We start from the raw sequence: 14,031 nt of genomic DNA on the forward strand, positions 1-14,031 counted from the left end.
TGGCCTATAATTTTCCATCTTTTTTCTTGTTCCCTTCTTGAACAGGGGGGTTACAACAGCGATTTTCCAATCCTCTGAGACTTTCCCTGATTCCAGTGACTTTTGAAAGATCATAACTAACGCCTCCACTATTTCTTCAGCTATCTCCTTTAGAACTCTAGGATGTAGCCCATCTGGGCCCGGAGATTCGCCCTGTGTTTGCGTGGGTTTCGCCCCCACAACCCAAAAATGTGCAAGCTAGGTGGATTGGCCACACTAAATTGCCCCTTAGTTGGAAAAACATGAATTGGGTACTCTAAATTTATTTTTAAAAATGTACGACTCCCAAGTAGTGGAGAGTTTTCCCTCTGGGCTGTGCGAGTCGCTGGCAAGACCCGCATTAGTTCCCATCCCTAACTGACTTTGAAGTGAGTGGCTTGCTAGGTCATTTCAGAGGGCAGTTAAGGTCGGTCATTGTGTGTGTCTGGAGTCACAAGTAGGCCAGACCAAGTAAGGACATGAGTGAACAACAATCGACAAGAGCTTCATGGTCACTAACTGAGACTAGTTTTTAATTCCAGACTTTATTAATAGAATTTAAATTCCACCATTTGCCATTGTGGGATTTGAACCCATCTCCTCCTCCTTCCCCCCCCCCCCCCCCCCCCCCCCCCCCCCGCCCCTATTTGGATTACTAGTCCATTAAGCCATTGTTAAGGTCGGTCGGGCTCCTTAATGCCACACTCAATCAAGTTCAGCCTTGATTGAAGGGCACAATCACTGTCAGATCATCTATTGAGTTTGGCTCTGTTGTCCTTGTTTGGGCCTAGGCTGTAATGAGGTCAGAAGCTGTGTGGCCCTGGCAGAATCTAAACTGAGCATCTGAGTAGGTTATTGATGAGTACGTGCCCCTTGATAGCACTGCCATTTCATCACTTTACTGATAATTGAGAATAGACTGATGGTGCAGTAATTGACTGGGTTGGATTTCTTCTGTTTGTGTACAGAATTTTCCACATTGCCTGGTAGATGTTAGTATTGTAGTTGCACTAGAACAGCTTGGCTAAGGCTGCAGCAATTTCTGGAGCTACAAGTCTTCAAAGCTATTGCCGGAATATTGTCAGGGCCCATAGTAACCAGTGTCTTCAGCAGTTTCTTGATCTCATGTGGAGTGAATTGAATTGGCTGAGCGCTGATATCTGTGATTCTAGGGATCTCTGGAGGAGGCTGAGATGGATCATCCACTTAGCACTTCTGACTGAGGATTGTTGCAAATGTTTCAGCCTCATCTTTTGCCGTCTCATAGTTATTCCAATAATATATATCCTGTATCACATAATCAAACCTCCCCAGAGTTGACTAATTGATTGCACCAGTATGTCAGCTACTGATTAGCTGCTAATGGCCTCCTCCCCAGCCCCAGAACTTTACCAGCTGCAGCGGGGTTGGAGGTTGTCCTGCACAGGTTCTGCAGGATATGAATCCACTTCATTTTGGCTGGAATCCCCAAGCACAATCTGCCCTACAGCAGTCACATTGCTCTGTTCAAGTTGCTACTACCGTAGAACCCAGGATCAGTTCCTCACTCATTAGAAAGGGACCCTGGGGTGGCAATGAATAGGAAATCTGATGAGCAGGAAATGTGCTGAACTCTCAAATTGCTGGACAGGCTCCAGAATTTGTCATGATCCCAGATGAGGATGAATTTAAGAATATAGGAAGGATGTGATCACACTACAGGGGGTGCAGAGGAGATTCACCAGGATGTTGCCTGGGATGCAGTATTTTAGTTATGAAGAGAGGCTGGATATGCTCGGGTTGTTTTCTTTGGAGCAGAGAAGGCTGACGGGACCTGATTGAAGTGTATAAGATTATGAGGGCATGGACTGAGTGGATAGAAAGCTGTTCCTCTTGGTTCAAGGATCAAGAACAAGGGGGTGTCATTTTAAGGTGAAAGGCAGGAGGTTTAGAGGGGATTTGAGGAAAAAGAAATTTACACAGCACTGGAATGCACTGCCTCGGTGGGTAGTTGAGGTAGAAAACCTCACTCTTTTAAAAAAAAAACTTGAGTTTGCACATTCTCCCTGTGTCTGCGTGGGTTTCACCCCGACAACCCAAAGATGTGCAGGTCAGGTGGATTGGCCACACTAAATTGCCCTTTAATTGGAAAAAATAATTGGGTACTCTAAATTTATTTATTTTAAAAGGCATATTATTGACACCATGGTTGCCCTCTGGTACAAAACCTCTGTGTCAATTGTAACTCTGGTTAATTATAGGATAATTTCCTTCAGTTTTGTCAAATTGCAAAAGTATTTCCATAACCATGCAAAACAAAACTTGTATCCCCTTCCCCAAGGCCTGTTGCTGAATGCTGGGAATCTACCTCCAATCTAGTATCTCTTGCCTAACATATTTTGTATGCTGAGATAAAAATTCAAAGCCTGGGTAAAATGACATCTCAATCTGAACAACTTCATAGAATATCCATTCTTTGTATAATTAGTGTATTTCTTGTGGCTCATGTTTTATGAGAGAAATGTTAAACAGTATAATGTCTCAAATCCAGCTGTACAAAAACTGGACTTTATTAGAATATGCCATGCAGCAATTTTAAGTGAGTAAAATTTTTTTTAAACCTGGACAATTCGACTAGGCCTAGCATTGACGTGGCGTGGCGCCTGACTGGTTATCACTTTCATCAATTGCATGCCAGTCTATTTCCACATTTCAAACGACTCTTGACACCCAGCTTGACCCAAATTGCTCAGTGCAACATTCAGCATTCCCTGTCTCGAGACTGCTGGTTTTGAGATGCATATGCACAGTGTGTTATTTTGCTTGTAATGTTGCACAATCTGAAGACCATTTTTAATGAAAGTGTCCAGTTGTTAAAAGTTTAGTTGTTTAGCAAGGGAACCTTGTAAATTGCCTTGTCATTGCTCTTGTGGGAGCTTGGGCACAACTTGGCAGTTACATTTCCTAGATTACAGTAGTGATTACATTTCAAAAGTACTTTATTGGGAATGTTGGGAAGTCCTGAAGTTGTGAAACGTGCTAAATTGAGTGCCTAGCTAAGGCACTTTGGAAGTACTGTACAAAGGGTTTGTAGGTTCCTGAAATTAATCTCTTTAGTTTTACAACAATCTAGCAGATTTAGTTTTTTTTTTCTTCTGCCAGCTTGTCAATTGCTAGATTTATTGGCATCATTTTCACAATCCCCATCACAGCATTTGAATTCCTTACCTCAGATTTTTAAAAAAAATATTTTTATTTTCACATTTTCCTTTCCTTTTTCACATTTTCTCCCAAATTTACACCCTCCAACAATAAACAATGATCTGCAACAAATATATCAATCCCCATAACAATAACAACGATCACATCCTTCCACAAACCCCCAAACATTAGCCCGCATGTTTGTATAAACAAATGACAAAAAGGAATCGGGGATTGCCTCTAGTCATCCTTAATACAAACAGCCCCCATCTCTTCCCCCCCCCCCCCCCCCCCCCCACCCCAACTGATGTTCGATGTTATCCAGTTCTTGAAAGTGCACAATGAATAATGCCCATGACTTGTAGAACCCCTCCGTCCTTTCCCTCAGTTCAAACTTAATCTTTTCAAGAGTCAAGAATTCCAACAGGTCCCCCTGCCACACCAGGACACAGGATGGAGAGGCTGCTCTTCATCCCAACAGGATCCGCCTTTGGGCAATCAACGAGGCGAAGGCTATGATATCTGCCTCCACACCTGTTTCCAATCCTGGCTGGTCCGACACCCCAAATATGGCCACCTGGTGACCAGGGTCCAGTTTCACATGCACCATCTTGGACATTACCCTAAAAACCTCCTTCCAGTAATCATCTAGCTTTGGACAGGACCAACACGTGATATGAATGTGATTAGCCCCCCCCCCCCCCCCCCCCCCCCCCCGCAACGCTCACACACATCTTCTACTCCTTCAAAGAATCGGCTCATCCTCGCCCTCGTGAGGTGTGCTCTGTACACCACCTTCAGGTGTATCAGCCCCAACCTCGCACATGAGGTGGAGGCATTTACTCTCCGGAGCACCTCACACCAGAACCCCTCCTCTATAACCTCTCCCAACTCTTCCTCCCACTTTGCTTTGATCCTTTCCAGTGGTGCCTTATCCTCTTACAAAATAGCTCTGTACTCCGCTGACACTACCCCCCCTTCTCCAGTCCATATGTCGTCAGCACCTCCTCCAGCAATGTGGAGGCCGGTTCCTCCAGGAAGCTCTGTATCTCCTTTCTGGCAAAATCTCGAACCTGCATGTATCTAAACATTTCTCCCTGCTCCAACCTATACTTCGCTTCCAGCTCCCTCAATCCTGCAAACCGACCCGTAAGAAACAAATCTTTTAGCGTCTTGATCCCCTTCTCTTCCCATTTCCGGAAATTTCCATCCCACTTCCCTGGCTCAAATATGTGGTTCCCCCGAATCGGCATTTCCCTTGATCCTGCCCCCAACCCGAAGTGTTTGCGAAACTGCCCAGATTTTCAATGAAGCTATTATTACCGGACTGCGAGTATTTCCCCGAAGCTAGGGGTAGCATGGTGGTTAGCATAAATGCTTCACAGCTCCAGGGTCCCAGGTTCGATTCCCGGCTGGGTCACTGTCTGTGTGGAGTCTGCACATCCTCCCCCTGTGTGCGTGGGTTTCCTCCGGGTGCTCCGGTTTCCTCCCACAGTCCAAAGATGTGCGGGTTAGGTGGATTGGCCATGCTAAATTGCCCGTAGTGTCCTAATAAAAAAAAAGTAAGGTTAAGGATGGGGGGTTGTTGGGTTACGGGTATAGGGTGGATACGTGGGTTTGAGTAGGGTGATCATGGCTCGGCACAACATTGAGGGCCGAAGGGCCTGTTCTGTGCTGTACTGTTCTATGTTCTAACGGGAGCGGTGCTGTTGCTAGTGCTTTCAGTCCCAACCCCCTGCACAAACTCTCCTCCATTCTAACCCACTGGGAATCAACCCCTCTGACCCAGCTCTGCACCTTCTCCACATTTGCCGCCCAGTAGTAGTACATCAGGTTTGGAAGACCCAAACCCCCTGCCTGCCTTCCCCTCTGTAGCAGCACCTTTCTCACTCTGACCACCTTCCCTCCCCGTATGAACGAGGTAATCCATCCCTCAATCTCCCTGAAAAAAGCCTATGGCAGGAAAATTGGTAGGCATTGAAAAATAAACAGAAATCGCGGCAACACATTCATTTTAACCGCCTATACCCGACCTGCCAGTGACAGAGGGTGACCATCCCACCTTGCCAGATTGGCTTTCACTCTCCCCACCAAACTAGAGATGTTGTACCTGCGAAGCCTCCCCCACTCCTGGGCAACCTGCACCCCCAGTTACCTAAAGTGAGTCCCTGCCCTAGGGAATGGCAGTCCCCCCACCCCCGGCTGAGACACCACAAAATACTCACTCTTGTCTAGGTACAGCCTGTACCCCGAGAAAGACCCAAATACCCACAGTAGCTCCAATATTCCCCCTATCGACACACTCGGTTCCGACACATACAACAGCAAGTCATCATCAGCATATAAGGACATCCTATGCTCTATTCCCCCGCCCTCCCCGCACTATTCCTTTCCATGCTCCCGGACTTCTTAATGCAATGGCCAAAGGCTCAATCGCAAGTGCAAACAGCAGGGGGGGCATAGGACATCCTGCCTCGTCCCACAGTGGAGAGAAAAGTATCTCGAGCTGATGTTTGTGCAGGCATTTGCCTTTGGCTCCTTATATAGTAGCTTTACCCAGTTCACAAATCTTGTTCCAATCCCAAACCGCTCTAGAATTTTCATCAAGTACCCCCATTCTACCCGGTCAAACGCTTTCTCGGCGTCCAATGGCACAACCACCTCTGTTTCCTTCCCTTCCGCCGGTGCCATATCCAAGTTCAAAACCCTCCTACTGTTTGAAAAAAGCTGCCTCCCTCTCATGAACCTCGTCTGATCACCTCACCTCTCAGTTGATGTTCCATGACCACTACACTCCCACATCTGTTCTTTCTAATTCTGGTATTTAAAAAAAGGTAAGTTAAATTGAGGTGGGTAAAATTACATATTACAGTAAACAAGGCCACTGATTTAAGTTTACTCAAAAAAATGGGCAGCCTCAGCATTTAATCTCCAGAGCGCCATGTAATAATAAAAGCTGTCCTTTTCAATCACTGAATCAGTAGAATTGATGATGTCCTGCAAATTAAATGGCAGGTTGTACATTATCATATCTGATTCACCATACACACTCATTAACCATCTATTGGTGCATATATCTTTTAAGTTCAGTACTTCGATGCATGTTTAATTGAAAACTCTTAACTATCCTAGTACACATTTGAGGTGGTTCTGTGATGTTCTCGGTGATCCCGGACAATGGCTGCTATTTTACAGCAAGTATATTTGCCCTAGTTTTGCATTCTGATCACTGGTTTCCCCCCAAAAAACTCAAAATGCTTTCAGTAATTTTCTTTCTTTCACCTTATTTTCTCTGTGTAACAGCGTTCTTGTAGCGTATCCATAAAATGGCATAAACAGTTCTTTTTAAAGTATATATATTTGGCAAGAGCATTATCGCGATAATTCATTTGATTGTCTTTTGACTGGTTTAAAATTAAACATGAACCCTAACTTTTTCAGTTTAATGTACAAGTAATATGAAAATCCAGCAGGTTCTATAAAAAGAAAAAGAGCAGTTTGAGGGCATCAGGCAAAGTCATCAAATAATGGAAATTCTCAAAACACTGTTTCCCTTCTCAACTTGCTGGTTATTTTGCACATTAATGATGATGTGTGCAATGTAGGCTGGCAGCTTTGCCTTGCCAGTTAGCTATATAGCTATACTTTCTCTTCCCGGAACAGCCCGAGTTTGTGACCGGGGAAGATTGACTTTGGGGATTGGTTTAGGACAGGACTTCCACCCGTTGTTCTAAGCCAACCATGATTCCAAAGTGTCAGAAAAAAAATGTTGGGTGGACTGATGCCTGTATCCTGTTAAACAGCAAAATTCATCGAGCTCAAGTATTAGAAAGGAAAATCTGTTCAAACAGGAAGAAGGGCCCAAATACTGTTGACATAGTTGATACAAAGATCTCTGAAAGAGCAAAGATAATTTTTGTAAAGGTACATGGGCAGGAGAAGAAAATTCAGCATCTATTTCCGCCCCCCCCCCCCCCCCCCCCCCTCCCATTCCTCCACAACAGTGGACTTCTGCCTATTTCCTTTAAACCCCTAACTATACCAGCAGATTGCTGTAAGAAGTCTTACAACACCAGGTTAAAGTCCAACAGGTTTGTTTCAAACACTAGCTTTCGGAGCACTGCTTCTTCCTCAGGTGAATTATGAGGAAGGACCAGTGCTCCGAAAGCTCGTGTTTGAAACAAACCTGTTGGACTTTAACCTGGTGTTGTAAGACTTCTTACTGTGCTCACCCCAGTCCAACACCGGCATCTCCACATCATAGCAGATTGCTGACAGTGTAATGTAGGAAAATTCAGGTTAAAATACATAGTTTGCATTACTTGCATGTATGTTTCTAATGTGTTCCCCAAAGAAATTCCTTGTGCATGGAGATGCTGGTCTATCAAAGGTGTCCATTGATAATTACTCAATCTTTGCTTAAATAATAGAATTCCTACAGTGCAGAAGGATGCCATTCGACCCATCAAGTCTGCGCGGACCCTCTGAAAGAGCATCCTACCTGGGCCCACTCCACCACCCTATTCCTGTAACCCCAGCTAAATTGCACACCGTTGGACACTAAGGAGCAATTTGATATGGCCAATCCATCTAATCTGCACTTTTTTGGACTCTGGGGGGAAAACAGGAGTACCCAGAGGAAACTCACAGACAAATCAGAAAGTGAAAACTTCACACAGACGGTCACCCAAGGCCGAATTGAACCTGGGTCTCTGGCTCTGTCAGGCAGCAGTGCTAACCACTATACTAACCTGACACTTGCTCACAAAGCTGTTGTTTACAACATAATTGTATTGAAATCTGTCCTCTGCACTACCTAAAGATTGCTGCCATCCACTCTTCCTTGATTAAATTGACTGTCTTACTCATTCAAGCAACATAATTACATGTATCGTTCAACCCTATCCATAAGGCACTGCAGGAATAAACATAAGTTTGAAATGGGAGATTTATCATTCGGATTTTTTTCAAAGCAACTATTTGCTGAGAATTGTGATTATGTTCAGTCCTCATTTCCTGTTTCTGCTTAAAAATCCCTGATCCTTTTTATTACTACTTTTTTTCTAAATGTATTTATTCAAAGTTTTTCAAAAAGTTTTACAGAACACTCCAAAAAGGAAAATAATACAAAGAGAAAAGGGCAACATGCCCCCCGGTTGCTGCTGCTGTTGACCTCCACGTAACGTTCCAAGCCTCCACACTTGGGAGCTTCGCGTCCCTCCACAATAGCAAGAGCCTTCTCCGGGCTACCAAGGAGGCAAAGGACAGATCTCCGGCCTCTTTCGACTCCTGCACTCCCTGATCCTCCGATACCCCAAATAACGGTATCCCCCAACTCGGTTTTACCCGAGTGTCCAAGACCTTGGACATAACCTTTGCAAAGCCCTTCCAGAACTCCGCAAGCGCCGGGCATGCCCAGAACATATGGGCATGGTTTGCTGGGCTCCCCGAACACCTCACACATCTGTCCTCCACCCCAAAAAACTTACTCATCGTCGCCCCTGTCATATGCGCCCTGTGTAACACTTTAAACTGGATCAGGCTGAGCCTGGTGCAAGATGAGGAGGAATTGACTCTGCCCAGAGCGTTAGCCGACAGGCCCTCATCCAGCTCCTCACCCAGATCCTCCTCCCATTTGCCCTTCAAATCCTCCACCGAGGCCCCCGGGACTGCGCTCCAAGAACAGTCTTTTGACCCTCGGGGTCTATCCCATGATACTCTTGCTCACACGCTTGAAAAAGGCCTTGGGGATGAGGATGGGCAGGCACTGAAACACAAACAAAAACCTAGGGAGGACCGTCATCCTGACAGACTGCACCCTACCCGCTAGGGAGAGCGGAAGCATGTCTCACCTCTTAAAGTCCTCCTCCATCTGGTCCACCAGCCGCGCCAGATTGAACCTATGCAAGACCCCCCCCCCAACTTTTGGCCACCTGAATACCCAAATACTGAAAATTCCTCTCCATCATCTTGAGCGGCAGCTCCTCCAACCCCTTTTCCTGGCCCTGCGCATGCACCACAAAGAGCTCGCTCTTCCCAACATTAAGCTTATACCCCGAGAAGTCTCCAAACTCCCTGAGGGTCTGCATAACCTCCCCCATCCCCTCCACCGGGTCTGTAATAAATAAAAGCAAACCATCCGCATATAGTGAGACGCGGTGTTCTCTCTTCCCCCCCCCCCCCCCCCCCCCCCCCGAACCAAACCCCTCTAGACTCCCTCAGCACCATGCCAATGGCTTAATCGCCAAAGCAAACAGCAGGGGGGACGGAGGGCACCCCTGCCTCGTTCCACGATATAGTCTAAAATACTCTGACCTCAACCGGTTGGTCGATACGTTCGCCACCGGGGCCTGGTATAACAATTTAACCCACCCTATGAACCCCTCTCCAAACCCAAACCTACCCAGCACCTCCCACAGGTACTCCCACTCCACCCGGTGAAAGGCCTTCTCCGTGTCCATAGACGCCACCACCTTGCATTCCCCCCCCCCTCCGAGGGCATCATGATCACATTCAGAACCTCCGCACATTTGCATTCAACTGCCTGCCCTTCACAAATCCCGAGACATAATCCTCAATCCTAGTGGCCAGGACCTTCGGCAACAACTTGGTTTCCACATTAAGAAGTGAAATCAGCCTACACAAGCCACACTGCAGCAGGTCTTTGTCCCGCTTCAGAATAAGCGAGATCAGAGCTCTCGACATCGTCGGGGGAAGACTTCCTTTTCCCTCGCCTTGTTAAAAGTTCTCAACAGCAACGGAGCCAACAGTTCCGAAAACTTCCTATAAAATTCAATCGGGAACCCTTCCGGTCCCGGGACCTTGCCCGCCTGCATACTCCCCAACCCCTTAACCAGCTCCTTCATTCCAATCGGGGCCCCCAAGACCTCTACCTGCTCTTCCTCCACCCTCGGAAACCTCAATTGGTCCAGCATCCGCTTCATGAACCCTGCCATCGTCCCAATTTGGGGCATATACATTCACCAGCACCACCCGGGCCCCCTGCAGCCTACCACTCACCATCACATACCGGCCCCTTTATCCGCCACAATGCCCACCGCCTCGAAAGTCACCCGCTTGCTCACCAAAATTGCTACCCCCCCTGTTCTTCGTGTCCAACCCGGAGTGAAAGACCTGCCCTACTCATCCCTTCCCCCGCCGACTAGCCATCCCCTTTTTTGGGCCAGCCAAAATGTGCACATGTCGCCTCCTTCCAGCCCCCCAGGCACAGGCTCCCCGCCCCGACTCCCCCTATTATCTCCAGCTCCCCCTCGGTCAATACAGCAGCAACCCAGTACCCCACCGCTCCCCCGGCCAAACAATTGCTTGACCCCCGTACTCCCCCCCCCCCCCCCCCCCCCATTGCACTCCCGTAAGTCAGCTGACTCCTGCTGACCCCAGTCGCTCTCGCCTCTGCCACCGATCCCCGCAGAATTCCCTCTTAAAACCCAAGTTCCCCCCCGCAAACCAATGTGGACTCCTATCCAATACCGCCTCCCTCCGTCCGGCCCCGCCCCCTCTCTTTCTGGGGGAAAAGAAAACCCGCGCTCCCAGTCCGGGCTGACCCCGCCCTCTATGGCGCAGGTCCATTCTCCTGCAACTTCACCCCCATCCCCAGGTGCCCAGGCTTCCCGGCCCCTTCCCACACCGAACGCGGGGAACAACCCCTCCCAGATCAGAGCCCGCACAGACAAAAAAGAAACACAAATATCACCCTCTCACTCCACAACATCCCCCAAAACATGCTACAGACCACTAATTTGAGTCCAGCTTCTCATTTTTGATAAAGGTCCACGCCTCGTCCGCCGTATCAAATAGTGTTGGTGGTCCTGATATGTGACCCACAGTCGCGTGGGCTGCAACAGCCCAAACTTCACCCCCTTTCTGTGGAGAACCACCTTGGCCCGATTGAATCCTGCCCTCTTCTTGGCCAGCTCTGCGCTCTAGTCCTGGTAAATGCAAATTTCAGCATTCTCCCACCTGCTGCTCCGCTCCTTCTTCGCCCATCTCAAGGCGCACTCCCTGTTGGTGTAACGGTGAAACCTCACCACCACAGCTCTCGCCGGCTCATTCACCCTCGGTGTCCTCGCCAGGACTCTGTGTGCCCCATCCAGCTCCAAGGGCCTTGGGAAGGGTCCCGTGCCCAGCATCGTGGCTACATACGGCCCAGCATCTGACCCCTCTGCACCTTCAGGGAGACCCAGAATCCGCAAATTCGTCCTTCTAGACCGGTTCTCCAGATCCTTAAATCTCTCCTGCCACATTTTATGGAGTGCCTCGTGCGCCTCCACCTTCACTGCCAGGCCCAGGATCTCGTCCTCGTTATCAGAGGCCTTCTGCTGCACCTCTTTAATCGCTGTCCCCTGCATCCTCTGGGTCTCTACCAGCATTTCTATCGACTCCTTTATAGGGGCCAACATCTCTGCCTTCAATTCCGCAAAGCAGCTTCGTAGAAACTCTTGCTGCTCCCGCGACCATTGAGCCCACACTGCCTGGTCTCCGCCCGCCGCCACCTTGCTTTTTTGCACCCGCACTCCTCTCTTCTCTGATGCCCCTTTTTTGACCGCACCGCTCCTGGTCCACTCCATACAGTGCTGGGGGGACCTTACTGCCATCTTCCCACACCGGGAATCGTCAACCAATTGCCGCTGGGGCTCCTTAAAAGGGCCCAAAAGTCCGTTTTCGGCTGGAGCTGCCGAACGGGCAACCTACCCAGGCAAAGCCGCAACCGGAAGTCCCTTTTTATACTAAGTTGATCCTGAGTATAAAAATAACATTTGAGATAATCTAGTAGTAACAGTGACCTGCTACAAAACATTCCTGGAAGGCTGCAATATTAGTTGTATTTGTCTTGGACCTACAATTTTTAGCTAAGCAGCCTGTTTTAATACAAAAATATGTCCAATTGTATTAGGTTCAGTTGCTTTAGGCAAGATCTGTGGCTAGACCACATTTGCAAACATTGTGCAGGTTCCTGATGATACTTAATCAGCTTCTTTATACTTCGGGAAGGATTCAGGAGTAAATCGAGTACTGTATACGCAGCAGAGTTCCAAATCATTTTTCCTTAAAATGAGAAATTTTGTGTGCTTGCAATATTGCTCTAATAATAATAACCTTTATTATTGTCACAAGTAGGCTTACATTAACACTGCAATGAAGTTACTGTGAAAATCCCCTAGTCACCACACTCCAGCACCTGTTCAGGTACACTGAGGGAGAATTCAGAATGTCCAATTCGCCTATCAGCGCGTCTTTCGAGACTTGTGGGAGGAAACCGGAGCACCCGGAGGAAACCCACGCAGACACGGGGAAAACGTGCAGACTCCACACAGGAATCCAAGCGGGAAACGAACCCGGGACCCTGGCGCTCTGAAGCAACAGTGCGAACCATTGTGCTACCGTGCCGCCCAATTCAGCCCACAGCAGGAAGCAGTTTTGTGTTCTAAAAAGAGGATTGGGAATTTTGAGCTATTGAGCTCAATAGGTCTGTATTAGGTATGGTAATATCTGGGGAGAGAGAAACAGTTAATGTTTCAGATTTGACTGGAAAAGGAAGACTTAAATGCGCATGTTAAATGCATACAGGAAGAAGGCAAAATAACTGGTGTTAGAAAGGAACCGAAAAAAAATCAAGAAAAGTAAGGTAGTGAATACAGATTAAATAATTGGGATAAGTCTCCAGGATCTGATGATTCCCACTCCAGGGCATTAGAAAATGAGCAGTGGAATTGCAGTTGCATTAGTCAGAAATTTTCCATGTTTTCTAGATTCCAGAGTTGTGTTTTTTTGGGGTCTGGGAAATTGCATTATTTAGGAAGAAAGATAGAAACCGGCTAATAGAAGATCTATCAGTCTAACATCAATTGTGAACATGTTACTCGTCATCAGAGACAGGTGTCCAAGTGCTCAATCACTATTATCTGATCAGAGTCAATGTGAACTTCCAAAAGAATGGGCGTGTCTGACAAACCTGGTTGACAGTTTTGTTACTGCAATGGTAGATAAAGGAGTATTTATTGATGTTGTGTATATGGATGTCCAGATTCCATACAAAGGAGTATTAGCAGAAATGGGAGTGCAAAGAATTGGAGGTAACTTTGTATTGGAGGTTTATAATTGGTTGGGAGGCAGAAGACTGAGTATAAATACATAAAATATGCTGTGATTCATAGGACATAACAATTAGTTTTTCCTGGGGATCTTTACTGCATTCGAAGCTTTTTACTATATAATGACTTGGAAAGAGTGTTTCCATGTTGTATACCCAGGTTTGCAGTAACACTAAATTAGCAGCTACAATAAATTGTGTGGATTAAAACTGGAAGTTACAATGGGGCATAGACTAAGTGTGGGCAAAACTGGCAAATGGAGTTTAATGGACTTTGCATTTGAGAAATATAAAAAATATATAAATTCAGAGTACCCATATTTTTCTAATTAAGGGGAAATTTAACGTGGCCAATCCACCTACCCTGCACATCTTTTGGGGTGTGGGGGTGGGACCGACGCGGACATTGACCCGGGGCCGAGATTGAACCGGGTCCTCGGCGCCGTTAGGCAGCAGTACTAACCACTGCACCACAGTGCCGCCCATGTCTAATGGAATGTTATCTTAAAGTTATTGGAATTCAAAAGTGAAAACACAATAATTTGTTCAGCAGGCCCTAATTGTCTAAATGCATTCAGTCCTGGGCACTGAACCTCGGGAAAGATGGAGGCTTTGGAAGGGATACAGGACAAAATTGGCAAAAGTATAACATGGCTTAAAGAGTTAAATTATGAGGACAAGTTGATTTGCATTTCCCTAGTTTAGAAGGTTGATTGATTAAC

The 14,031-nt window shown here is 47.0% G+C and overlaps 1 protein-coding gene across 3 annotated transcripts in view; it reads left to right on the top strand.

The window, feature by feature from the left end:
* Nucleotides 1-14,031, top strand: part of mkrn1 (makorin, ring finger protein, 1) — a 97,507-nt gene that overhangs the window by 36,000 nt on the left and 47,476 nt on the right. The window lies entirely within an intron of this gene.

This window comes from Scyliorhinus canicula, chromosome 20 (assembly GCF_902713615.1).
Source record: "Scyliorhinus canicula chromosome 20, sScyCan1.1, whole genome shotgun sequence".
Classification (NCBI taxonomy): Eukaryota; Metazoa; Chordata; class Chondrichthyes; order Carcharhiniformes; family Scyliorhinidae; genus Scyliorhinus; species Scyliorhinus canicula.